This window comes from Seriola lalandi, unplaced genomic scaffold, assembly GCF_002814215.2.
Source record: "Seriola lalandi dorsalis isolate HSWRI2012SDOR001 ecotype SW California unplaced genomic scaffold, Sedor1 jcf7180002054181, whole genome shotgun sequence".
Lineage (NCBI taxonomy): Eukaryota > Metazoa > Chordata > Actinopteri > Carangiformes > Carangidae > Seriola > Seriola lalandi.
Window position 1 is genome coordinate 168427 of NW_019524734.1, and position 19053 is coordinate 187479.

Sequence of the window (19053 nt, forward strand, 5' to 3'; positions counted from 1 at the left end):
AGGAAAGCAGGAGAACAACCGAACATACTGTAAATATCCGCTCGTGCACTGACTTAAGTATGATCTCGTCTCCATGCACCTAACTACCAGGCAATCCACACTCACGCACATGTTTACAAAACCAAAACTGAATTTGTGCATCGCTGCTCGGCTGTTTGTTTATTTTTAATATTTTCCATCTCATTTTCATTCCCCTTGCCGGGGTAGAAGGTAGGCAGAGAGGCTGCTGCTCCGCTCATTAACATTCCCATCTATCTTCTCACAGCGCTTGTCCAATCTGTGGCTCTGTTGTTGTGGGCTGATTCAGAAGCTGGCACAGTGGTGTGAGGAGGCAGCTAATCAGTCTAGTTAATAGGCAAGATGTGTTAGATGAACACAAGGTGTAGGTCTCCATGTTACACCGACAGACTATTATACAATTCGAGAGTTTGATGTACTATGTTGTGATGGGTTGAGATTTGCATCTGTGAAGGCCTGTTGCTGAGGAAACATTCATCCCCGACGACAGAAATCCTCTCTGAACTCATAACTATCTTTCTTGAAGATGAGGAGTTTGTCACAACTTGCTATATGCTGTAGAAGACAAAATAAAAAATAAAAAAATCAACTCTGCCCTGTTTGCCTGGGAACAGATGTTGTCTAGAAAGTTTACTTTGCAGTAATAAACAGTGACAACGAAGCTCGACCAACCGGTGTGCTGTTAAGTTTTTCAGACAGTTTCCCAAAGAAAAGGAGGACGGTGCTTCTCAGGGGTCGATGCTGGGTGAAGAGGCTGACAGCAACCACAGCCTCACAGTCCACTGCACACTTACTTGACTTTCATGAGGGCCTGTCAATCACAACCTCCTAATGAAACTGAGTCATATAAGCTACTGCTGCAGGAGCGCCTAAATGTTAAAACATGTTATCACGGGCTTATTTTCTCTCATTTTTAGCATCATATATACTTGAGACAGAATAATTCGCCAAACACAACTTACAACTTGTGTTTTCTAGTTGGTCTTGACCTCTGCCCAGTATACTGTTATTGCAACACCAAGAAATAGTTGGACTGTATAACCTCTTGCTTCCATGGAGGCACTCTACATGTAAAATCTAACTTATGGAGAGCTTCACAAATGCTCAACAAAGGTTTGGAAAATCAGCATCTTATCAACATAGCTTATGTCCAATACGTTACAATAAGGTCTCCTGATATTACAGTCGACCATATCATATTATATTATATCATATATTCTACCTGTAGGCATATAGTAAGCAGCCCACTCACTAGCACATACGATGCCTATTCTTTAGTTTCCACAACGAGATCCTGGAGAAAGTGCAGAGGGCGCAGAGTCAGAGATGCACCATGAAACTTGACAGTGTAAATAAATAAATTAAGCTCATGAATAAAAAATAAAGATCAGGGATAAACTGTGTCTTCCCACCTGACATGATACATATATATATATATATATATATATATATATAATGCATCACTACCCACTGCGGTGTCAGTAATCATGAAGAGTAGGAACGGGCACACAGGCAAAGGTCATGTAGAACTACATAACCGGATTAAAAAAACATGGAAAAGAGTTCAGATCATTTATGCAAGGGGAAGGAGACGTGTTATCAAAATCAAAGGTCTGCTGTAGGTCTTTTGACAGACCCACAGTTTAGCAGAATATTTGCAGATGTTAATGATTTTTCATAGATAAGAGGGTAAGCGGTAGTGAATGAGTGGATTAAAAGAAACAAAAATAATGTAGGAGGAGAGGAAAAAAAAAAAACTCTAACATTTCAATGCAACCAAGAGCATGGCAAACAAGAAACACCATCACGTATCAACATGAGTGTCAAACACCATTGGCCAGCAAGAAGCTAAGTAATGTACATGACACCGGAAGATGGTGTGCTAATTCTTAAACCCACATGTGAAGCTCCGATTGGCTGTGTTGTGTTTCCAACTCAGAAATCAGCCACCAATCAGCACGTGATCAGAGCTGGAAACAGACATTTCACAGCGGTGTTGTTTTGATGCGTGTCCAGTTTTGGTAGGTGACATGCTTCCATATTTATATTTAGCTTTTGCCGCTTGCTTGGTCAACCAGACTGGGTAGACTGGGATTCAGATCAAGGCATGGTGAACCGTTATTGGCAGCTGTCATGTTGTGTGACCAACTGCTGCCACAGCCCATCGCTGTGCAAGACTGAGACTGACAGTTCTAGTCCCTTCTGCTCTTTTTAAGTATTCAAATTCCCTCACGAGCACCGCCTGGGTGTTGCGTCGTAACGCAGTTTGACTTTGTGGAAAACGTTTGGCGAATGTAGTGAACGGAAAGTATCAAACAGACAAATCAACAGATGACGTGAAAAAAATGCAAGACTTGAGAACATGCGCTGCATTCTTGTCACAACTACTCATATTCCCATCACACCGACACACTTCAACAATCACCCACACACACAAAACAAACAGTGTCTGTCAGAACGCTGGCTACCACCGCTTGGAGTGAACAGAACGAACCGGTGAGACCAGGCCGTGCTGCTTTGAATGATCACTTGGCTCCGGTGAGGTCCACATGTCTAAGAATTGCTCCGACTGCACAGACATGACGAGGTTTGATCTTTATGGTGTAACTGAGCCCCGTGGACACGGAGCGCTCATCACAATTCCGATGGCGGACAGGAAGAGCATGAAATATGTATGCCTCAGTTGTTGGTGTTGCACAGAAACCCTCAGAAATATCAGCCAGAGTTCTACTATCAAACAAATCAGTGTAGTGGTATAGACCCATGCCTCTGGAGACATGTGTACTCCACATGTATATGAGGGTGTTGAGCTCTGCTGCATGGATGCCTGCTGAAACTGCTTTAAGTACTGGCACACTTCTGTTCACAATGCATATTTTATACAGCAAGACACAAGTCTTCACGCATGACTCCTACAATACAATATCTATTTTACACATGGATTTAAATGGCTCCTATGAATACTATTGCTTTATGTATTCTTCAAAGCTGGAATTAAAACTTATATTTACTTATGTCATGCAAGCAGTTCTACTTAGAGGTACATGAACTGTAACTAAATACAATAGGCATGAATTGTCTTATCATCAGCTCCTACTCATGTCATCAGTTGCTGGTACTTGCCCTTATGTCATTTCTAATTTAATTTTTATCATCTTTACTGACTGGTGTTGCTTGGGTTTTTTCACAGAGCACAACCTCATGAAACAGTGGCTTCAGATGACTGACGTATCGTGCAGGTGAAGTGAGACATCTCGTCTTTGGAATATTGACAGGTCTATTTTATTGCTAGATTAACTTTGTCTGCATGTGCAATGCTAAGCAGCCAACTCACCTTGTCTCCCTCTCTGGTGCAAACACAGTAAAATGGTGTATGTGATGCATAATCAGGTCTCAGTCCCCAGGTGAGGCCGATTGATACTCTGTAATTTCCACTGGGTTTCTGCTTGGGTTGAATGTGGTGAAGCTGCACTTCACTATTTTCAGTTGAGCATGCTAAAGCTCCCATCTGGCTCAAACATACATCTTGTAGCTGCGGAATCCCTCTGTGCAAGAATATGAGTATCACCATATCAACTGAACCACCATCCCATATTTTGACTTCAAAAAGTTTAAAAGCTTTGAACGGCAAACCACATAAAAATATTAGGAAGGAATTCATCTTTTGAAGTTACATCATACGTTACCCCACATCCCACTCTGTAGTCCGAACAACCGGGCCGCTCGAGGGAGAAGACAATTACAACATACTATGACAGCAACAACACACAAAGGCCACTATGCCATAAACATAACGCAAACAGTCAACTGCAACGCTAGTGTGCTCAAAGTGTCAACAATATTAAAGTATGTATGACACAATATGAAGGCATTTTGCAGATCCATAACAAAAAGAAGCTTCTGGCCCAACATACGCCTGGAGCCTCGGCTCGTCTGTCCTTATCCTCCGGTGTTGGCTGACAGCCGGGAAGGGCTCCTGTGTTGTGCCAGAGTTGGTCCAGATGTGGCAGTAGCATCACTGTCGTGCTGTATGTGGGCCAGATTTGGGCCAGTGAATCGGCTATACAGCGGGGCTCTGTGGATGCAGCAACATTACATACAGCCATCTAACAGATTTAGTAAAGGGAAGAACTGCACTGTTTGCTTCATCTAAAAAAAAAAAAACAACAAAACAAACAACCCTTTGCACTGTAGATAAAGGAAGTTTCAGAGAAATACAAAAATCAATGTGTAAAAGCCTTTGATGAATGTGCATTTTCTTACAAGGACATACACAATCAATTTGACAAGAGGAATTTGATTTCATCACTGCAGGTGCTTCTTTAATCACGCTAAAACCACAGACCTATTTGTCATAGCTGACAGCAGTTTCTCACACTGAACACGACTCGCCACAGCTTGATTCAGAGCGATATCTGCTTTCTTATTACTGATTCTGTATTGTTACATCCAAGCCCTTTGGGAAAACAAGATTCCTTTGTATAAGAGTTTGATTTTGACCAAATCTGCCTCTTTGTTCAAACAGCTGCAAGCAGAGGCTTTCTTATGCTTTTTCTTTTGATTATGCCGATCACTGCCAAAGAGGCGAGGTGAAAGTACCTCCCCACAAGTTTGAGTCAATGACAAACTTAATCAGAACACAACTCACACCCACCCGCCCACATCCCTATACACCTACATACATCTCAGCTGCCATCTCTGTGCTCAAAGTTAGAGTATTCTGTCCAAGGCCAGACAGCTTTGTTGGGATTTAGGGGGACTCTTATCAAAAAGAGATTAAAGGTATGCTAATACACACCTTGGCTGGGGTAGGAAACATTTTAGATTGTCATAAGTCATCGGGACAGACACATACAAGATGCTGTCGGACATAATAACCCGTCTTTTTTACTATTTACCCGACATAATAAAGTAAATGCCATTTGTTTTTATTCAGAGACTTTGGGAATACTGTCTATATGTGATAAAACTCAGGCCAAGTCAAGTCAAACATAATGTAATTTTCCATCAAGCAAGATAAAAAAGATTACAGACCACATGTGTAGAATATGCAAACTATATTGTTATGCCAATAATACGTTGATCCAATGGTGTAATTCTTTCACGGCTCGCCCAGAGGTGAAAATATAACCTTCTCAAGAGAGTCTTGTGTATCTTAACTGTTTCCCCTGCGGATGAATCATCATCAGTGACAGGTCTGACACTATAGCCTCTTTATTATGTACAAATTATGAATGAAGTAGACTTCTTTGTGGTTAACACACTCTCTAAATGTCCAAGAATCACACGTTTTGCATTGTATTTATTTTTCATACCAGCTTCTGAAAGAGTTTCTGTGATGTTCAAGGTGGATTTCAGTAAAATAACAACTATGTCTGAGTGTGTGTCTCAAACCTATCTGTTTGTATTCCTTCAGTGAGGAAACCATTGCATCAGATCCTGTTTTCAAAAAGCCACTTTTTGCTGCACAGCAAGTGGTGGAGATCTATTTCTATAATGACAGCCGCAGGTTTATAAAGTAGTGAATTGTAACAATCTTCTCAGATTGTTTGGGATGTTTATTACCGCATTACACAGGATCTAACGGGCAGCCGTCAAACACAGCAGAGAGCTGGTTTGTGTCTTAACAGATAACTGTCTACCATTGTTAAAAGGATCTGCACTTGATATTGAAGGGATTGAAAATGTCTGGACATAGACTCATAGTTGGTCTTCATATAAATAAATGATTAAATAAACAATCTATATATAAACAATAATTTTATATGCATATTTTGTGTATGAATAGCCCCCCCATTCTGTTTGGAAACGCTAGAGCTGGACAATTTGCAGTAGTTGCTGATGTGACACCAACAGGGAATCATGACCTTGTTTGTGGTAAAGAACTTCTTTGGTTGGGAAGCCACTGTAAAGAGTGTAAGAAGCCGCCCTGGTCGAGCTGGCCGACCAATTATTCTACAAATCGTATTAATATGCAGCTACTGATAAAAACATCACCCACATAGCATTACTTTAATTTGTTGGGTTTTTCTAGCAGGGGTAAACAGAGACAAGAACAAGCTTGCTCGGCATTGGAGATTCAAATTCATGATTAAATGGGGAAAAAAGAAAAAAAGATTGTTTAACTACAAAATAGAAAAGAATCTCAAATGTCGTTATATTTTGCACATAATTAAGCAAAGTGCTTGTGAATTGTGGAACATCAGGCAAACACTGACATTGCAGTTTACTCATGTTGCAGTTCAGATAAATGTTTGTATGACTGAAGAACTTTACGGACTTTGTTTTCTTCGTTTCTTCGAGGAGCAGTGGGGTGGGATGGGACGTCTTTGGCAATCCAGCAGCACAATTACTAAAGTTTATGTCAAGACAAATCTTCTTCTATTCAGATGAGTTGAACACTCTATGCAGGTCAAAGGGAATGAAAGGAGCCAATGTGATTTATCACAATATTCTACTAGTCTCTAATGCAATCGGTGAAAATGTATGATAATGGGTTTCTAATAATTCCACCCTGTCCCAATATTCCCTCTGGAGCCTCCATCTCCAACTGCAAAAATACTTTCAGTGCACCGCCATTCTGTCTGTGCAATGTACACATGACCGTAGCAACCTGAGGTAAAGCCCAATATGTGAGGTCCAATAAGTGGAAGCTATAACCTCCTGTCAGTGACCATAATGTATCACAAGTACCAACGCATCAGCCACAAGTCTTCTCCACTAAAAGACATAATAGTTGGGCTTTCCTGGCGGCTTGGGGTTTAAGATCTTGACCCTCATTTCCTGTCATCTCTCTACTGTGTGTTGAAGGTAAACATGCCAGAGGAAATAGTAAAGGAAGACCCAACAGACCTTACCTGATTCACGTCAGGTATATATATACCTACAATATTACACTGTGAATCACTGTCGGAAACATTCATAGTACAGAATGATGAAATCGCTCCATTTCACAAATGAAAATAGGTGTAAATTTATTCTGAGTTGGTTTACCCTCCACTACATCCCTGTGAAGTCAGACCACAACCATTTAGTTCTGGAATTGCTCACTTCCTTAAAAGCCACAGGTGCAATTTTAGATGTGAGGTTTCTGCAGGACACTGACAAATTTCATTATCCAATAAAATGGATTCAGCAAAAAAAAAAAAAGAAAAAAAAAGAAAGAATCAGCTTATGCTTGATTCAGACTGGGAGTGTGTGCTGCATGCAAAATGGAAAGCCAAGGGAAGTCAAAAGCCCTCTTCTTTAGACGAGTGTGTGCCCTCCCCTCTCCCTCCTCATCTTCAGACGTAATTAAACAAAAGAATAGAGCGAGTGTCTCCCGCTCTTATTGCAGTCTGCAAGGATAATTAGACGCGAGAATAAACTGGGAGGACTGATACAGCTCAGTTAGCAAACAAAAGGAGGGAGGGAGGGAGGGTATTGGGAGGTCTCAGGCTCCTACAGTATTTAATATTCATAATTCCATTGAAACGGATTTGGCTGAGACCCCCCAGGCTCTGTTACAGTACGCTCAGTCAAACTGCTGGGACACACACTCCTTCTTTTACCAAAGGTGCTGTGGTTGCTTTGGCCTGTAGGGGGCAATTTAGTAGCATGACACCATTTGTACTAAAGGGATGTGCTTTTTTGAGTGTGTTTGTGCCGTGGTTACGGATGTATGTGTGTGTTTGTGTGTGAGAGTGTGTGTGTGAGAGAAAGAGAGAGAGAGAGAGAGAGACGGTGGCAGTTTCTGTGCTTCAATTCAAAATCGATTCAGTTTAAGTTGATTTCCTGCAAAATCCAGATACTGAGGAGCGCTCGGCAGGAGAAGGTCGACACATGCAACTTATCAAGAAATAATTAAAGAGGAATGGTTTTCCATTTACAAATTAATTGCTGCTTCAATTTACATTTGGGAGTGAAAGTTAATTTACAGCTGTGTGTGTGTGTGTGTGTGTGTGTGTGTGTGTGTGTGTGTGTGTGCTTTGATGAAATAGAAATATGGCTGTGATTTACATTAGGAGAAGGAGAGCAGTATCTCAGTGGCAGTACTGGTGCAGCTGCAGGAACAAATAAGCGATGATGAAATGTAACTGTAGTCACAAAGATTTTTATCATCACACTCACTGTATCCCACTGTGGAGCTCTGGGCTTCTTTGGCTTGCATGCTCATGTGCGGTAAAGATGAACTAACAGAATTATGTATACACTTTACCTAGAAAACAAGCCCGCAGCGCAGGACCTTGAGTTTGGTAAGATATGTTAATCAAGATGTTTTGCTTCCACACGCTGGCTGAATTAGCTACCTTCCACAGAGTGCTGATAAGTGAGGGTGGAGAGAAATGATTTTGTGCTGGTTTGAGCACAGTTTTCTGCTTATCATTATCTTCCGGTTGCATCATTTCTTTTTTTTTTTTCTCTACTTCACGGTTATGTAAAGCACTGAACAAACTGAGGTAATTTCCCACTTCAGTTCTTCCACAAATCTCACAGCTTACATCACTTGAAAAGCTATGAAGGGTGGCAAATGTGGAGTGATTTGTCACGACTTAACAACAACAAGCAGAGAAAAAAAATTGCAACAACAGCCAGGTTTTTAAATACCTTTCAGACATTTCAAGCTTTTCTATAAAACAATATTTACTAAATTATCGTGAACACACTGGCAAGATCTGATAGCTGCTAATGTCTTGATAGAGAATTTACGAATGTTTACATTTTCATTATGCTATGAACAACAGTTTATTACAAGTTCGGCAGCAAAGCAGGAACCAGCATCATGTTCTCATGCCAGTGTGAAAGTTCAGCTGAATTAATCTGTGTCAGACATCTCACTTCCTGTCCTATAAAAGGTCTTTTTCACAGCTGACACTCAATATGATATATGCTTTTTCTGTTGTGTTAAGTCAAAAAGAGTTTACTGGCAGCTTATAGCAATAAACATATCAACACATACTAAAATATCATATGTATATTGGAAAGTGTCTCCAAAATAAAACTGTCAATAAAGAATTTAATAAATAAAAATAAAATAATTTACCAGTCACTGAAGAACATGGGAGAGGCTGTGCACACCTGTGAATCGTCAGACTAATGAATATCTGTGGTTATTTTTCTCTGAATAATCACAAAAAATAAATGTCATACATTTTTCCAAACCTTTGATCTGTCTCCTCCACTAAATTACAACTAACGGGCAGATGTTACTAACTCGCACCTCGAAGCTTTACACGGACCAAGAAAGCACAGACCATAAATAAAGCCTAACAAGCTGTTTTCCTTGTTAAACCAGCTCACATTAACAGACTCAGCTGTGCTGCCTTCAACATTGGGCTTTCAGTGATTTCTGTGAACTGTTCTTTTTCTGAGGCAGAATGACAGCACAATATGCATCTTCCAAAATATCAGAAATATACATATATCCACTTAGATTATTAATTCAGTTGTGATGAAAGTTCCAAAAATATCTTTTTACCTGCCAAAGTCAAAGCTTCTTAACTTCCTGTTAGTGATCATGACTGACTACAGCTGGCAGCTTCTCTGTGTCCACATAATATAAAAAATAATTAAAAAAAAGGTTTGTTTGACAGCACTCACTGGATTGACCATGACGCAGTACAATGGGAAAGCCCAAGGAGCTCAGTGAAGATCTGACACTGTCAGTTCTCTGTCTCTTGGAGCCGTTTCTAAACAACTGCAGAGTCCAACATCATCTGTTCAAACAACTGTATGTAAGTACAAGATACTTTAAAATGAAAGAACAGAAAAAGGCCCAAGATTGCCATGACATTCATGAGTGTTTCCCCACTGGCGGAGGAAGTCGATCGTTTCTTTGCTGGTTATGAGGTGAAAGCAGCGAGGACAGATGCAACACCTCCACCAGCCTCCAACAGCCACATCCTCACTGTGCAGGAGCATGACGAGAGACGTGCGCCCAGAGCGCTGAACCTGAAAAAAGCTGACGTCCCTGATGGTCCGACAGGAAGGGCGCTGCAGGAATGTGCAGACCAACTCCCCGAGGTCTTAACAAAGATCTTCAACCTGTCCCTGACTAGATTCATCATCCCACCTTCATTTGAGTTCTGCCACAATCATTCGACTGCTGGAAAAGACTGTCATCATCTCAATGACTGGCATCCAGTTGCACTTTGCTTCAAGAGGCCGGTCCTGCAGGAAGATGCCATTGCTTTTCACTCTGCAGCAACAGAAGGAGAGTGATTTTGTCTCAGATTCTGTGAAAACAAGAGACTATCGACTTCCAGAGACAGAACATTTAGACTCAGGCAAAATTTAAATAAAGTTTCTGTTCAAATAAAGCTGCAACATCTCTCTTCTAGTTTGAACACAGAAAGGAGAGAGCCCTATGAGTGAAGAGCTACTCTCATGAATGATAAAGCATTCGATTAATGGAGGTGGGAATGGCCTAAAGCAGCTACACACACACCGATGAAAGCTCCTGAGCGAGCATTGTCATCACTCTTCATTTGCTCTGTGGATCACCAGAACCAGCTTAATGTACCACTACACACACACACACACATACATAGAACAGCACACCCACACACAGCTGCACACACACACATCATCATAATTTACTATCTCATCGTATTTCCATCTGACTCATCCATTATACTGCGTTCTATAACTTCAGCAATTTTTCATCCGTGACCATCTCAATCTTCAGCAACAAAAACGCTCCTGGAGCGTGAAGTCTTCGCCATATGAGGAGTAATTAAAATACTTAAAGAGCCAATCTGCAGCCCCCAAACTTACTTAACGTGTGGGCAAAAAGGTTTCATTCTCACTTTAATCAGCAGGCCTTCTTGAACAAAGCCAAAGTTTTGACAGACTCAGCTCAAGTTTACAATCCACTCAGCTGCTGTTCGGAGGCAAAATTGAACCAAGCTGACCAGTGGCAGAACCAGCTGTGATTGTTGTGGCTGTTTGATCATGATTAATGGGGAAAGATGTTAACATTAATATATAGACTTGAGAGGACAGAAGCTAATGTAAAGACAAACTTGCACATTTCCAAGTGGGAAAAAGATGCTCTTGAATGCGTGGGAGGAAGCTGAGTTCTCCGCTGCAGAAACCTGTGGCAGGAGCTGCAGGAAATGAGCAATGACACTTGTTTTGATGTTGAGAACTTTTTTTCTGTCTGAAATTTAACGACAGTGTGTAGATGTAGTGCATATTTTCTACGCAACAAGTGGATGTGGTACGGCGAGATCAGATCATTTGGAGGAAAACAAACGTATTGTCCACGACCATTTTGCTAATATGTGTAATATTCAGTATCAACATATTTTCAACTTGCCAAATAAGTAACGTACAGTATACTAATTATGTATAGAAAACATAATCCGGTCGCAATTATATTTATCAAATGTGTGAATGAGCTAATTAAAATGTCTCTTCACCACAGCTTTCTTTTACTAAAACGACATGTATCTGCAGCTTTTTCTGACAACTGGAGAATATTCTGAACAAAACTGACCCTCACAAATCCCACGAACCTCTGCAAATCCAGCAGAAATGTAATAAAACATTGTTTTTATGTTATCGTTTTCTTATTGTGCAATCCTCCCATAACTGCAGGATATATGCAGAAATAGCAGGCATCCAGGTAGGCACAGAAACCCTCTGAAATGCTGAACTGTGCTTCAGGCCATCAGAATCAATATCTTCAGATCGTTCTCGCATTCATTCCAACTGACAAACACTTGAGCAGTGATGTCACCTGGCCTGAGATTCAGTACTACATTCAGCACTCCACCACCACTCCTAATGTTGACTTGAAAAGTGCAACTGCAGGATGCAACTCTGACACTTCAAAAGGATGGAAATAACTAACTTCATGTCTCAACTGTGTTTGATAGAGTGAAATAAAATGACAGATTGGAGCTTAAGCACAGGGCCAGACTAGTTGTGCTGGATGGCAGAGCGGGTACACAGAACCCTGACTTGGCAATATTTTCAACTATGAAACACAACAAGTGTGCTGATTATGAGTAGAGCTGCATAAATCTAATTATATTATGCAAAATGGACTGAAAAGCCTGTGAAATGATCTTGTAATACATTTAAAGTGTGACAGTTGATTTGATGAATCAGCCTCAAGAACGTTGGTCTTTGCAACAGTTGCCAAATAAATACTGCTCCGATTGTTTTGTGTATTTCCTTTATTCAGCTCGGTACTAGTCTTTCCTTGTTAATCACTAAACAGCTCCACCTTGTTCAAACACATTTTGACAGTCAAGTTTGCATAAACTACGTTTACAGGATTCAAACCAAACAGAAGCAAAGCTTCTCCTGGCAACCTTTCTGCCAAGAAGCGTCTCCAATCTACATGCAGAATGTGGAACACAGGCTAATTAATTTCAGTTGCCAATTTGTCTGAATTTCACTGTGTATGTGAGGTCTTCTGTCTAATCACTGCAAGCATAAAGGGAGGAATGTGCTGAACAATGGGTCAAGGTCTTCGTACACGCCGCATGCTAAGAGGGAGAAAGAATACTAAAACTAGTTAACCTCATTTTCACGCTACATGGAAATTCTCAGATGTGTTTCCATAAATCAGTGGAGACTGCAGCCGCTGCTTACATTCTGATGGGTTCATTCTGAATGTACCTGAAGCTGTCGACAACACCATGCAGAAAAGTTTTTTCCCATTATATGGCAATTTCAAATCAATAAATCATACTGAAGGAGTTACTGTTCTAACAACACATTTCAATCTGAGAAAACAGTTCTCTGCCAAATCCTCTTCAATAATAATCTGTTGAATTTCTTATGTTCATTTCTCTGGGTAATTTAAATAGTGAAGCGTCTGGAGTCCTGTTATTCTATGATGTGCTTCCATCGACTGGACGGCTGTAATATAATGTAAAGGGAATTCACAGGCTCTCTGTGCTGGCTCTGTAACACTACCTCGAGTTTGTTACTCAAAATAAGGTTTTATTTTTCAGGATTTTAAAAAGAAAGCGTCACCTGACAGTTGATAGTAAACACTTCAAACTCAGCTTTTAAAATCACGTAATTCCCCTTATGTTTGTTTTTCTTATATTCATGAATTTCTATCTCACCTTTGACAGGGGAGACACTGAATATTGGCAGTTTTGAGAGTGGTACTGTACAAGTAAATATCATTGCTGTTTGCCCTGCATACATTCAATCTACATGCTTCTGAATTGCATATACTGCACTTTATCTTTTGTTTGAAGTGAAAATGAAACCAAACTGGTGTCACACCGTGTGTACTCGCTATCTGAGTGCTTGTTTTGCAAAATTCACTTCCCAGTAGTTCGTCACGTGGAATAGCCAACTGTTTGAGTATCATGCATTTATGAAGTATAAAATCCATCTGAAATCACAAATAATCATGAAGCTTTCTGTCAATAATCATGTCAGGGAGATTTTTTCAAAGGTTTGGGAGGTTCTCAGACATGCTGCTGTCTGTGTTTGATTGACAGGTTAGCCAGCAGGGGAGCAGACGGGAGCAAAAAAAAACAACCCAACCAATAGACAGTAGGTCTACTAACAACTACTAACCTACTGTGGAAGGTAATCTATAGCTCCCACTTTAGCAAGTTAAATGAATAAATGAAGTTAAAAGCTAATAAATGATTTGGATTCTTTAGATTCTATTTGAGTTGTGTTTCAGTCACAACATTCATGCAAATAAAAGTTTAAATGAAATGAAATGAGCCAAGAAGTTAATCTTCCACATAGTAAGTGAATCAATGGCAACCTGATTAATGATTTTATTTTTTATGATTTTTTGATGTTTACAGACTGACATCATGAAAACCAAAATATATAAGATAGGATTTTTTTCTGATTCTTTTTCAAAGCCGAACACAGGAAACACTTTCCCATTCAAGTGACTATGAAGCTCATAAATTTTGCTTAACAGTGGCCATTGCGGCCACAAGTGGATAATTGCAAATACTAAAACACAGGTTACCGGGAGCAACTAAAGAAGATTCATGAAGTTGGCAAACAGTAAAAGAGCAGTATCTATCTTTAGCTTGCTAACATAACCTGCCATATAAGTTACTGGTCATACCAAAACATATAAGACCGACCATATAGGAAGATATTAACAAGGTTCACACACGGCTCACGGGCAGGAAGACAGAATTTGCAACATCAAAAACACACAGTGCTTAGTGATGTGCCTTGATTGCAAATTAAAATGGACTCAAGTCAGGCAGCAGATTACAAAGCTGGCAAAGCTGCTGCTTTTAGACATTTGTAAAGACACTGGGGATGGTGATGGATTTACCACTAAGACATCCCAGCTGACTTTACAGATATTTCTCCAACCGTTCTCGATATCTCTCTGTCTCTCTCACCTTCTTGCTTTTTGTCTCTATGCAGGGAAGATATTTCTGTCACAGATCCTCATTAAATCATACACCAGCTAAACTGTAAGTTGAGAAAATGCCTTCAAAGCACACATGCACACACACCATCATAAATGAACGAACATACTACCCAGCACAGTACACAAGCTGGCTTTGCCTAATCCCTAGTTAATGAAAGGAAGAGAAGGCTGCGTTCAACAAACTCTTGCAGTTTGCCAGCGTGTACAAATCCACTGTGAAAATAATGCTATTTTTAAAAAAATGCCAATTCTATAATAAGACTGGTGTTTCTCACCGAAATCCAACACATTTACTTGTCAATGCCATGAGAAAACACAGCAAAGCCATGATTAGAAACTAAAGGAAAGATGCGAACTCAATGAACAGGCATTCAGGTTTCAAAAGGCCTGTTTCCACCTGCGATTGCACCGACAAAACATAGAAAACACTGTGGATTTGTTTATCAGCGCTCATTAAAGAAACACAGGATTTTCTACTGTAAATATTCATGACAAAGTGCAAAGAGACAGAAAGAGAGAGAGAGAGAGAGAGAGAGAGAGAGAGAGAGAGAGAGAGAGATAGAGAGGGGGGTTTATAAATAGAGGGAGAAGTGATAAATATTGCAGTTTGGAGCGCAGAGCAGCAGAAGGACATGCTGCAGAGGACAAACGGCCTGTTCGCTCATCAGTGTCAACACACTGGGTTGTCCAGGAGGAAGCTGGTGGTCGAGAAAATTGGGTTGACTGATAGGATGGGGTGTGGTACTGTGGGGCTGGAGGTGATGGAGGCGGGAACAGAACAACAGACAAAGCGTTTAATTCAGTGCTGAGGAACATGCACAGCGTTTAATGTTTAATGTCTAATATGCAGGAGTTCTCAGACACCGTGGATTCTTCTGTGTTTATCTACACAGATGAGACTGAAATTTGTATTATTTTCAGCTTGTGCGTCTGTGAGTGTGCACACGGTATACTACTAAAGTCTATATTCTCTGCACTGTTATTGACATTTCATTATCTCGGGGGAGTGAGAGGTTCCATTTCGAACCTTTCCTCCACTCAGTTTGTGTCAGCACAGAGGCAGCGCAGCTCGAAAGAAGCAGCAAGTGACACTGGTCACTACATCGATTAAGAACTCTTGGTTTTACGGTTGTAGCTGGTTGAGGTGGAGCTAGTTTTAAATGTGAAACGAACGGGAAAAGGGGGACCGATGCAAAAATATTAACGAAAAAGAGAGAAAAAAGTTGACTTTCTTTTCGTCTTTGATCTGTTAATGTGTGTAGTTTTTACTTAAATGTAAATACATATCTTGCATGTTAATAAACCACTTGTTTGACAGCGTTAAAGAGTGAAGGCGGGGTGGCGGGGTTGTTGTGTTCCTACCGATGTTTAGACCAGATGGGCATCATCAGGAGCGGCAAACCAGGCAAATCCTTGGGGCCCCCAGGGGGAAGCCCCCCCCCCCCCCAATTGCCCCTCATTTTGGCACATTCTGCAATGACAACTATGAACCACCTTAAAGCTCCTATACAGTGCACTGCTGTTGCCGTAGAAACCCGCCTGAGTGAGGCGCCTGATGGTGTGTGCTGTAGCTGATGTCTACCCAATGCTTTCATGTGGGGTGTTTAGGGGACATTTGTAAATTAGCATTTACCACTAGTCTTCATGTGGCGGTGTTGGGGGGGTTTCTTCGATGGGATTCTTTGCAAGGGGTCGACCAGAGTCTAGGATGGCCACTGGTTGAGACCAAACCTACACCCTTGTATGTATGCATATATATCTATATATATGTATATGTGTGTGTGTATATACACACATATCTCTACAATATATATCTCTACGTTAGTTTTCCAGCTGATATCTACTTATCTTTAGACTAGAACAACAGTAAAGCGCAGTCTTTTCCTGCAGCTTAGTTTGCTGAATAAGCTGCCAAGCTAAACATTCAAAAGCATTTCAGTTTTGTGTTTGTGTCCAGTGCTATTTACGAGCCGTCATCACTGTGGCTCTCATACTGGGTACAGTGCTTTTACTTAAATCTACCATCAGTGTCCACAAAGCTCTGATAAAATATCTTACATAATGCAATATATTAGCAAATCAGATCAGATAAATCAAATTAGACTAAAATATAATATACCATCCTGGATGGCATCATTCATACTTGTATCAGAAAATCATCAGATGAGACGTAGAAAATTTGTTGCTGCTTCTGCAAAAGCATTGCCAACACAGCTGAGGTCAGAATACAAAAAGCTTTTGCCGCCGACAGACAGTAGATATTACTGTCTAATCTGTCATGACCAACAGAACGAGAGAGAAAAAAGATGGAAACTGGCACGAAAAAGATGACAGAAAAATGCAGGAGGGTGAAAAATGCAAGAACGAGAACATTTAACAGATAATTCCCTGCAGGCAGGACTTAAAGAGGGAAGGAGGAAAGACGAGAAAATGAAAAGAGAAGAAAAAGAAATAATAAAAAGCTCACTCCTTGGAAGCGAAAAGAGAGTAAACGGGTTAAAATGCTCCTTTTCTTGCAAAAGCAAAACCAAGAATAATAAAAGAGAGAGAAAGTGTTGAAAGGAGGGAAAGCGATGTTGATGCCAGGCCGCCTGCCCCTCCGCTCCTCCATCTCCTCCTCCGCATCTTCCCGCCAAGGAGAATAAAATGTTTAAATTTTATCTGTGGGACGACCTTGACTGGCTGAGAGTGGAATTAAATTTCTGTGGAGAAGAGTGGATGTTCGAGTGGCTGGACCGAAACAAATCGTGTAGGACATGATTAGAAAATACTGAATAACATGAGGAGGGCTACAATATGTAATGAATCACAACTGGCTCGCCGCCTGTACTTCAGTGAGTAGTGTATTTCAGATAAGAGGTGAAGGTGAAGGGACGTCGAGCTTTGTCTTCGTGGGTAATTTGCTCGAGTTTAAGAGAAGCAGCATGTGTCTGTGTTCCCCTATACTACAAAAATAATAATTCAGTTTAGGTTTATAGAAAATGTTACTGCATGTAAGCCAATAATAACAAACACAGAGGGTGAGGTCAAAGTTGAATTTAAGACTATTTTACTGCGAACTGGAATTCAGGTGAAGGCCAAAAAAACACAAACACCGAGCAACATTTAATCAGTTTCAAAATATTGTCCACCTTCCTCTTTGTGTCTGCGACGACCAACAAATGATGTAGTGACTTTAGTGTAAGTGAAAGAGTTATATTCTCCCTCAGGGTGTGGTGGAGATAAACTCCCAATGAATTATAATGTTGTTCATGTCCGTTTGATGCGTGAACAAACAACCCTGTCTCCTGGAAATTACATTTCTATACAACTAAACTGCAACAGTAAATATGTTTTGTAGGGAAGGTAATTGCTGGTTGGTTTATTCTTCGGCAGCAACATATATTTGAATGAATGAAGGAAGGGGAAGTCGAAAGGAGGTGAAGCACTTGAATGTCACACCAGAGGCCAGGGTTCACAACGAGCGCTCAGTGGCTTAGGTGACGCAACAAAAGTGTTTTGGTTGAGGTTTAAGATAAGATAAAATAAAACTTTATTAATCCTGAAGGAAAGTCTTGTGCCAGGTTTTTCCAAATTACAGTAACATCTAGAGAAATGGCAAAAACAAAAGTAACAATATAAAGCCAAAAATAAGTGAAATATATTACCATATATGAAAAAAAAATACATATAAGATATAAATATAAATATAAAGTGTACTGAGGTGTAAAAACCAGATATTACACATTATTGAGAATAAAGATACAGATGTTTGTGTGAGGATTGATATTATTTTTGTTGTTAGAAAGATTGAAGTTAGATAGTTTGAGAAAGATCGTGGCTTTGGTTGAACATACGGAGCCTTTCGAGCATCAGAGCTTAAATCAAGCCATGAGGTCGAGGGAGCTGCCTGCAGAGCTCAGGCACATGATTGATCCCAACAGATCAGGGGCCTCCATTATTCTTAAACTGAACAACCAGGACTCTTCCTAGAGCTGCCACGGCCGCCCAGCCAAACTGAGCAATCAGAGGAGAAGGTAGGAGAGGTGACCAAGAGCTCCACAGATCCTGTGTGCAGATGTGAGGAACTTCCAGGCCAAACGGCTCAATCTTGGTTTCAGCAGACCAGAGAATCTTGTTTCTCACAGTCTGAGAGTCCTTTAGGTTTTTCTTCTTTTTTTTTTTTGCTAACTTCAAGTGGGCTTTCAGGCATCTTTCACTGAGGAGAGGCTTCAGTCTGGCCACTCACTCACTGGCTCGGATCGGCGGAGTGTAGACATCAGATACCATGAGACTCTTTGTAGGAAATGCGATGCAAGCAGCAATCACCTGTTAAAGTCAAACGCTTTGCTGACCCAAACACACACACATGTTGTCACTAACTTTTGTGTTGCAATAAGTGTTGTGTTACTTCTGTCACTGCCATGCAAGTCACGCTTCAGAGAGTCAATGTGCACGGCAACAACACGTCCTTGTAATCATTTGAACGAATGACCAATGCTGCTGTTTTTCTACTCAGGACTGTCTCATTTGAATGCTTTAATATGCATGTGATGCAAAAAAAAAAAAAGAGATACAATGACTGACACTAATGCAAATCATGTCCACAGTTGCTTTGTGTTTTTTAAAGCAAATGTGATGTTAAATGCAAATTGACTCTGGTTTTTTTCATCAGAAGACGACAC

General features: G+C 40.5%; 1 protein-coding gene across 3 annotated transcripts in view; it reads right to left on the minus strand.

Moving 5' to 3' along the window:
• The window catches only part of astn1 (astrotactin 1), a 375360-nt gene that overhangs the window by 110909 nt on the left and 245398 nt on the right, over positions 1-19053 (minus strand). The window lies entirely within an intron of this gene.